Consider the following 10,443-nt stretch of genomic DNA (forward strand, 5'->3'; position numbering starts at 1 on the left):
GTGAGAAAAAAGGTCTAATGAATCTCCATGGTGTATGCCTAAAAGCATAGCCTGAACCACTGGAGCTTGAATACAATTATAAGGGGTTCATCCCAGTGCTCCAGGGTACAAAGTAACTGTTATCTGAAGTTGCAAAGGAATTTTCTGAAATAGCTGGTAATTGTACAATGAAGCACATCATAAAAGCTTGCTATCCCCCAGTGCCTGATCATGAGGACAAAATTGGACTAGTTAGGGCATTGATCGAGACCATGAAATTATTTTCGGAGACTTTCCCTCCAAGAGAGAAAAATCTACCTACCTAATATAACCTCCCTTTAATAGACTATTGCAGTAATAAATGGATTTATTTGATGGAACTTGCTGTATATACTCAAAGTGAATTTGAACCAACCAAATTCCCATCCTTCTCTCAATATAGTAATGACCTCCTATAAATTCACACATTAATAGTCACAACATTTTAATTTGTCTTGAAAACAACTGAATTCTTTAAAGGTTACATTTCTGACTTCTCAGGGTCCTCATTTTTTTTTTTTTTTCTTATCTAATTGTTCTAAGATTCTAAGTTCTTTGATTCTATGGAAAGCCTACTACTGCTAAGGGAAAAATATTATTTGTACCATAGCCCTTTTTAAAACTACAAAACTATTAAAAGGTATTCAAGGGAAAATTGTACTAAATATAATAACAAAATGTGTAGGAGGAGAAGCAAAAGCTAGGAGCTCAGCTGAAAAAATCTCCCAGGTTCTGCCCAATGCTGGTTAACTATCTCTATCACGCAAAGTCATCTACCATGGTTTGCATTCTCTGAAGGCAAAAAAAAGAAAAAAGAAAAAAAAGAGTGTCTGAGCAGACAGACTCCACTGTCTGCAACAATTACTTTAAAGGAGTGCTGCTGCAGAAAGGCATCTGGAACAACTTGACAATCAAATTAGAGCATGAAACATTAGGGTCTTCGGTATTCCAGCAATAAGGAGTCCCCTGACATCACCTCTTCTAGAAGGAATTTGGTTTCTTGTTCCCTTAACACAGACATTGTAAAAAGGCCAATTTATATAGTAGGATGAAAGAACATTTAAAGTATCCCTGAGAGAAAACCACCAAAAAGTGGTCCTGGGAATGATTGTTTTGTAAACCCAGAGACAGGCACTTCTGAGCTTTCTGCTGTCCTCCCCCATTTAAACAACCACCATCTCCTTTTCCCCAGGTCACAGCAGACTTCCCTTAGAGACGTGCTCTTCGGAAGACTGACTCAAACGTGCTGTGGTCTGTGTGCATTTCTGAAGGATGCCCTTCTCCACTAAAACATTCTCATCCGTAAATCAGTGGAATAGCTTGAATTGTGAGATGAACTAGATAGAGTTTATATTAAATCATAACTCCTGACTCATGAACAATCAGAATAAATGAATGTGCTCGACTTTGTGCCGTGAGGAAAACATAAGGTGTTGCCACTGCCATTATCCATGTTACCATCTTGATTACGAATGTGCCCCCAAACGACATCACTTGCTCAAGCCAGCATAGATTTGGTGATAAAAGCACTAGGCTGAGCTAAAAAGATATTCAGAAATAAGAGACCTGATGTTTAAAAAAGGGGTGAGGGATAAGCTATAGTTTATCTCAGACCTAAAGAAACAGAAATTCCTATTTTCCATCTCAGCAAATAAAGGATAACATAAAATTAGAAACCATGTCTATTGATATGGAAAGGTATATTCTAAAAAATGTTTTAAGCAGAAGATAGAGGAGTAGTTTGATATGCTACATCTTATGTAAAGAAAGGGACATATATACATATAGGCTTAATTATATGTGAAATAATCTTGTGATAAACGATATCCCAAAATGATGATTGCCTCTGGAGAAGTCAAGAGTAAAAGGAAGACACTTACTTTTCACTCTATACCTTTTTGAAATGCTAGTTTTTTATCTTGTACATGTATTTTATTTTTAAGTACTGAATATTTGGAAATGTATAGTCCATTTAGAAAGCAGGAGCAGAGAAACAGAAAATTCAAATGTGTAACGTGTAGTCATAGGCAGTGAGGAGTGACAATGACCGGAGAATAAAGCTTAATTCTGCTGGACACAAATCACAAGTCTCAAAAGTATCCCACCTAGGCTGAGGGAGCTGGAGTATTGCTGCACCGACCTCTGAGAGTCCACTGTCTACAGCAGCCAGACTCCACTGCAAGCTGATGGGGGTGGAAAGGTGTGTTGATTTCTGGACACTGCAGGGCAGTGTGGATTTGGCTGTTGGGAGAGAGGAGAATCACCAGGCAAAGTACCATGATCTCTTTCTACTCACAATACTTCTGACACCAAATGTGTGAGTTTGTAATTCTCTATTTCTCTGTGCAGTGTGCCTTACAATTTAATTCAATTCTGACACTAACTGCCCAGAGTTAGCACAAACACCACAAGTTAAGGGCTGAGTAAGACTCTTCCCCCCACCCCACTTCAGAAGTCAACCACAAGTAGTGGATCCCCAGGTTGCCACATCTCTGTGCAACTGGTTTCAAATGGGGAGTTTCCACAACCCCCTTGTCAGGTGTGATAATTTGTTATCACAGCTCACAGAACTCAAGAAACTCCTTGTTCCCATTTCTCATAAAGAATACAAATGAACAGCCAGATGAAGAGGTACATGAAACGTCTGGAAAGGGTCCAAGTGCAGAAGTTTATATCCCCATGGAGTTGAGATGCACCACACTCCTGGCACATGGATGTATTCACCAACCCAGAAGCTCCCCAAACCCTGGCACTTAGAGGTTTTGTGGAGGGTCCATTATGGAGACATGTTTGATTAAATTATTGGCCATTGGTGATTGTACTCAATCCTCCGTCCTCTTCCCTCTCTGGAGATGGTGGAGAGGAGGGTGAAATTTCCAACTCTCCAATCACATGGTTGGTTCCTCTAGCAACCAGCCCCCATGCTAACGCTCTGTAGGAGCCATCCAAGAGTCACCTCATTAGCATAAACTCAGGTGTGATTGAAAGGGGCCTATTATAAAACATTCTTCTCACCCCATCACTCAGGAAATTCCGAGGGTTTTAGAAGCTCTTGTGCGAGGAGCCAAGGACAAAGTCCAAAAATATATTTCTTATTATATCATAATATCACACACAGAGATGCAGATTTTAGCAGCTGGACACCTGAAGATCACACTGATGAGTCTGAGAGGTGTGGTGGAATATTGACAGCATCCAGTGTAAGCTTCATCTTTTGAGATCAGTAGAGTAACCTAGCAAAAATCGTTGAGTGTCTCTGGCTAATACCCTTGGAATAGTTCCTACTATTCCTTTGGCTTGAATCTGACCGAGTAGAGATTTGCTTTGGTTTTACAAATCATTGCAGGAGGCTCTGTGGAAAGCAACAAAAGAAATGAAAAGATTGGAAAAGAGGGGGAAGGGTGAGGCCAGAACAGAAGTAGCAAACGCAAAGCTCCATGTGCTGTCACCCCACCCATAGCAGACGCTCCTAGTCAGTCATGTCACTCTCCCTTTTGACCTGAATTGACTCAAAATCCTCTTCAACATCAGATGATGATTGGCAGCCACTCTCAGGCTATCAAAATTACCTCTCAAAATGTCAACTATTTGTCATGTCTTTACCAGAGGGTACAAAAGGTTCAGCCAGTCTAGAGAATAACATTTTTAAAATATGTTTTCTTTCTAAGCTCTGGTGTGTGGTCTTAGGAAACAGAGGGAAAGTGGGAAAGGAAAAGAGAGAGTCCCCATATGAGTTTCCTATTGCTACTGTAACAAATTACCACAAACTTAGTGGCTTAAAACAACACAAATGTATTATCTTTCTGTTCTGTGGGTTAGAAGTCTGACACCGCTGTAGTTCCTGGCTGTAGACTCCAGGGAAAATCTGTTTACTTGCCTTTTCTAGCTTTTAGAGGCTACCCATAATCCTTGGTTTATGACCCCTTCCTCCATCAAAGCCAGCAATAGCAGGTGGTGTCCTTCTCACATGGCATTCAATCTCTTCTCCTGCTCCTCTCTTCTACTTTTAAGGACTCTGGTTTAGATCCATTCACCCAAATAATCCATGATAAACTCCCCATTTCAAGGTCCTTAATTACATTGGTAAAGTCTCCTTCTCACAGGTTCTTGGGATTAGGATGTGGGCATCTTTGGGGGCCATTATTCTGCCTACCACAAAACCTTAAAAATCGTGTTTTATTGTTGTTTTAATTTTTCCTAAAATGGGTCCTGATTTTATGCCATTCCACTTATTCTTTTTAATTTGTGTGATTTTTTGGAACTTTAACATTCACAAAATAGCATAAAATTTCTACCAAAATTGTTCCTTGATGAGTAGGCAGAAGTATTCTTAAGGTTTGATTAGCTATACACTGTAAATACTAATTCCATTCACAAAGTCATCTAAGTGTTCAAAGTAGACAGAACTCCCTCAAATATACAGATTGGGACAGAATCTGTCCTCTAAAATTATATTTATTATTGGAGGAGTTGGCACCAGCCAATACTGGCCTGACCAAAACTAACATTGATGAACATGTAAAAAGAGATATTTGTACACCCACATTCATAAGAGTGTAATGCACAATAACTGTACGGTAGAAGAAACCCAGTATCCACTGATGGATGAATGGTTAAACAAAATATCGTCTATTCATACAATGGAATACCAGTCAGCCTCAAAAGGAAGGAAATTATTGCACATGCTACAACATGGATGAAACTTGAGGACATTATGTTAAGTGAAATAAGCCAATCGCAAAAGAATAAACACTGCTATGATTCCACTTAGATGAGATACCTAGAGTAGACAAATTTATAGAGACAAAAAAGTAGAATGGTGGTTACTAGGGACTTGGAGGAGAGAGGAATGGGAAGATAGTTTTTCATGGGTACAGTTTCAGTTTCGCAAAATGAGCTCGGTATATGAATGGTGGAAATGGTTTCACAACAATGTGAACGTACTTAATGCCACTGAATTGAACACTTAAAAATGGTAACTTTTATGTTATGTGTATTTTACCACAATTTTTTAAATTAAGATTTTTTTAAAAAGCGTTTAAATATCTTTGAATCTAATTGTTTTAAAAATTGTTTGCAAAACTATGGCGGAGTTGTCGTGTAATAATATAATAATGTAGGAAATTTCTTTCCTACAAGGAGACACTTTTCAGCAATGTAGACACTAGAAAGTGAGATTCACATACATTTCCAGTGCTTAACAATCTGGAGAGAAGCTATTATTAGTATTGCCTATACCAGTTACTTCCTAGAGTTTGGTTTTGTTTTTTGTTTCTTGGGGTTTTTTTTTTTTTAGCTGTGGTACAAAACCGAACCAGCAATTATTGGTTTCTGCTGTATCCTCATGGGTGTAATGCAGCTAGAATGGGGTCAAGAAAAGAGAGAATCGAGAGAAGTCCTGGAAAGAGATATCAATAGGTGATTAGTTCAAACAAACATTTATTGAGCTCACTTTTCAAACAAAATATTTCATAATTGGTGATATACAGTTACACAAGATGGTCCATATCTTCAAGTAACTTATAAACTAAGAGAAGAATAACAAGTTATGCGAGACTTTTTAGATTGCAAATATCAGAAAGCTCACTTGTAACTAATTTAAACAAAATGGGAGTGTATAGGGCCATGTAAATAAAAAAATCAATGTCCGATTCGGAGACTGAAACCCTAATCACGATGAAATTGCTCTCTATTTCTCTACTCTGTCTTCCACAATATTGTCTTTAGTTTATTCTCGAAGCTCCAATTGGTGTTTCAAGCAACCCCAGATTTAGTCATTTTAACCGTTGGGGAATCTTTGTGAAAAAGAAAGATTATCTCTTTCTCAGTGATCCCTAAGAATGTCTCCCTGTGTTTCCCTAACTCTGGCTCATATGCTCTTTTCTGAACCAATCACTGTGGCCAGGGGAATGAGATAATTCAATTAGCTGGGCCAGTTTTAGGACTTGTGCACGAGTGTGGGATAAAGTCAATTCATCTTGAAGTACTTAGGTGGGGACAGGGATCCACCAGGAGAAAACTGAGATGAAGCGAGCAAAAGAAAGGGCAAAGGGAGACTGGGTGTCAAAAATAATAGTTGTCCACTCAGCCCTGTGCAAAAGAGAACAGAGAGTTAGATAGGGTTATTACTACAGGGGGCAAGAGATATTTCAAATGCAGGACCAGAAAAGTCTTCTTGGGGCAGGTGACACATGAACTGAGTGGCAGGGGTTGGAGGCAGGGCAATAGGATGCTCCACATGAAGGAAATAACATGAACAAAGGTGAGAAAGTAGGTTACCTATGGGGACAGAGGGTGCCTAAGCATAGTATTTCGCAGTGAATGAAAAGGAGCTGAGGTAGAGAACGCTAAGGACACTGATGGTAGAGTGCTGGCAGCCAGGCTGGGCATTCACCCTTTATTCGGTAAATGATAGGGCAACATTGAAAGTTTCTGTGCCAGGAGTTGGTTAAAAAGAACTGTGCCTTAGGAGTGGGATTTTGTCATGATATATGGGATAGATTGGAAAGAGTGAGGTAGAAAGCAGGGAATCGTTTTTGAAGACTGTTAGACTAGTCTACATGAAAAGTCCTGAGTACCCAGAGCCAGGGTGCCTGTGAGAATGAGGAAAGTGAATGAACATGAGAGAAATGACCATGAGAGAAGAGGTGAAATGGAGACAGGTTGGTGACTTCTTGAGTGGCGGCCAGGGGGTAGGGAGTGAACTGGGCAAGAGGAAAGAATAAAATGCATATACTTACATAAAGCACCAGATTTGTATTGATGCCGATGCCTCTGTGTGTGTGAAAGAGAGAGTGTGTGTGTGTAAGTGAAAAAGAGGGAGAGGAATGAAATTGTGATGAAACGATGATAATGTCCATTTGACATTTTGAGTTTGGGGTACCAGTAGATAGCTCAGGCAGAAATTATAAAATTCTGAGCTATAAGGGAATTTAAGGACCAGAACATCTGGCAACACTGCGCCCACACTCCTACATGGCAACAACTCATTTGTTGAAGCTAAGGAGTTGCTGGCTCTTCTGGATGGGGCTCTGCAGTTTGCCACACTGTTCACTACTCCCTAGTCTTTCCCTTATATGAAGCTTGCACTTGTCCGATTACTTAATTTATTATATTTTCACCATTCAAAAATGTTGAATTTTTTAGTTAAAATATGTCTTTCTTTTCTCTTATAGACTGTGAATTTCCTATCTCTGCTAAAAGGTTTTTCCCAATCCATCGGTCATGTTTTATGTCTTCTAAATTATATGATTTTTATTGTTTCACTTTTTTACACGTAAATACTTATTCCATCTAGAACTTATTTTTGCAAAAGTTTGAAATAGAGGTCCAATTATATTTTCTTCCAGGGTCAGTATCATCAGATTTCCCATTAAATCTTCCCTTTTGAATTAAACTATCTCCTTTGTCAGATATTAAATTTCTGTATTTACCGATATCTGTTCCTGTATTCCCTGTTCCATTTTACTAAACTATATGACTTTCATTATGACTAGGAGAAGCAAGACAAAGCTCTAAAAGCAGGCTCTGTTTAGAGAATTTGTCTTTAGGTCCTTTACAGGAAGATAAGTAAGACGAAAGAGGACTAGACACATGTGAATAGTTTGGAAGCGAGAAAATATAGGCAGTTTTGATGACACTGAGTTTTGTATTCTGGGGAAGCAGCCATATGGTGCTGGCTAGTTTGCCATTGAGTGAAAAGTCAGGAAAGGCAATTGATCAAATATTAGGCCAATAACTTAAAACTAGAAAAGCCCTAGTGGTGAGATGAAAAAGAAAAAGTCTGAGCCATAAACACCAACTTTCTGATACTGAGACCTATTTCTGTCCCATCCAGAGAGCATTTTATAATTTTTCTGCTGGGTAAGAATCCAATCTCGGCATATGTATGAATCCATTAGATGGCCAACTTGTGACTGGAAGAGTCGTTAATTAAGTCAGAAGAGCAGAGTTGGGGAATGCAGAAGGAACAAGGAACTCAGTGGAGTGGGGTTAGACCACCGTGCTCCCACCATCCTCCAGCACTTGCTGCTCCATCAGACAGTACAGCATAGTTTCAGGGTACCCTATATCAGTGGCCAGCTGCAATGCAAGCCGTGAATAAGGCTTATGAGTTGCTGGGGGAGGTCACGTTTTGGGAGCTCAAAGTGTAGCTTGTTGGTGTTGAAAGTGGGAGGCAGAAAACAGACTCCAAGAATCCCAAATCTCTGTCTTCACAGATATTAAACATGTCTCTCCTTTTTGCAACTGATACACGATTTTAATGATGTCCAAGGCTCAGGGTGACTGTTCTAACCATGTGTGTACACTCTGCAAAGTAGAGCTTCTTCGTTATTTTGAAATGCTTGCTTTGAAAAAATTCCATGATTTTATGGGTTGAATTGCATATCTCAAGAAAGATCTGTTGAAGTACTAATGCTCAGTACCTCAGAGAGTGACTTTTTGGAAAAGAGACATTGCATATGTAATTAGTTAAGATTAGGTCAAGGAATAGGGTGGGCCCTTAATCCAATATGACCGGTGTCCTTATAAGAAGAAAAGAGACACAGAGAAAGACACACAGGGTGAACATCATGTGAAGTTGAAGGCAGAAATTGAGTGATGATGCCTCTACAAGCGAAGGGACACAAAAGATTGCCAGCCATCACCAGAGGCTCAGAGAGGGGCCCAGAACAGATTCCCCCTCAGAACTATCAGAAGTAGCCAATCCTGCCAACACTCTGATTTTGGATTTCTAGCTTCCAAAACTATGAGAGAATATACTTATGTTATTTTAAGCCACTTCCAAAGAGAAAGTGGCTTAAAACCAGAAATACATTCGTATTATCATAAGAGATTTCAGTATGATATTTGTCTAAGGAAGAAAGGGAAATTTATTTAACAAAGAATATGTTTGATTCTTTAAGTATAATTTCAACAGGTGTAAATTTTGGTGTTTTTCAACTTTATCAAGTTATTATTGACAAAGTTGTAAGATATTTAAAGTGTACAAATATAAATAGATAGATAAATAAATAAATAGATAAATAAATAAATTAAGTGTATAACATGATGATTTGATTGTGCAGGCACATTCTGAAAAGATTCCCCTATCTAGTTAATTAGCACATCCATCACCTCACATGTTTACTTTTTGTGTGTGTGTGAGAACATGCAAGTTCTATTCTCTTAGCAAATTTCATTTATACAGTACGGTGTTATTAATTATAGTCACCATGTCATCCATTAGATCCTCAGACCTCATTCATCTTATAACTGAAACTTTGTATCCTCTCGCTATTGCCCCCACCCTCGACCCTCCATCCCCTGGCAACCTCCTACTCTCTGTTTCTAGGAGTTTGATTTTTTTTTTAATTCTACTTCTAAGTGACGATATGCAGTATTTGTCTTTCTCTGTCTGGCTTATTTCACTTAGCATAATGTCCTCAAGTTCCATCCATGTGGTGACAAATGGCAGGATTATGAATAATGCTGCAATGAACATGGGGGTGCAGATAATGGTTTCATTTCCTTTGAATATATACCCAGAAATGGAACTGCTGGGTCATACGGTAGTTTTGTTTTTAGTTTCTTTAGGAATCTCCATACTGTTTTCCATGGTGGCTGTACCAGTTTACCCTCCACCAACAGCATACAAAGGTTCCCTTTTCTTTACATTTTTTATCTCTTGCCTTTTTGGTAATGGCCATCCTAACAGGTGTGAGGTGATCTCTCATTGTGGTTTTGATTTCCATTTCAATAGTTGTAGATTCTGAATAGTTGGAAAATGGTTTTAAATTTTTATCACCTGCTTATGCAAAGTTTTAGATCTCTCTAACCAGAAAGAATTTTAAGAGAGTATTGTTTAAACATCTTGAAGAGGTCATTATTAAAATCTTACTCAGAGTCACTTTAGGCATAAAAGCTGACATAAAAAAAAATGATATTCATGGAAGGAAGTTCAGATTTCTCAACCAAAAACTTGAAAAAAATTTATTTGAAAGTTTCATACAAATTTCATATTTAGTATTTTTCCTAATTTTAAAAGTTTATTTATTTTTCTTATAATTTTATATTATAAAAAGATGTAAAATGTCCACTAATTCCCCCACATATAAGTGCTTTCAAATCTCCTCCAGTTTATTCCATTGTGTTGTACCAATATTATCATTCTTTTTGGGCGTACATGACATAAAAAATTGGAAAGCACTAAAAACACCAGAAAAGAGGGTATCAAGAAGTGATTAGTGAGTAGAGCCAAATAGAATTGTATATCTGCAGAAGGGAAGGGCTTGGAAATGAGTGGGCCACTTCATGGAGGGCAGGCTAGTAGCTGTTTCAAATCATGAGGGTTAAACAGAAGAGTTCATCTGTATAAGCAAATAATGAGCTGCAATTTGTAAGCTGCCTTCTTTCTCCTTCACTTCCTTTGGGCCAATGCTTGTT

This window comes from Pteropus vampyrus, unplaced genomic scaffold (genome assembly GCF_000151845.1).
Source record: "Pteropus vampyrus isolate Shadow unplaced genomic scaffold, Pvam_2.0 Scaffold465, whole genome shotgun sequence".
In the NCBI taxonomy this organism is placed as follows: Eukaryota; Metazoa; Chordata; class Mammalia; order Chiroptera; family Pteropodidae; genus Pteropus; species Pteropus vampyrus.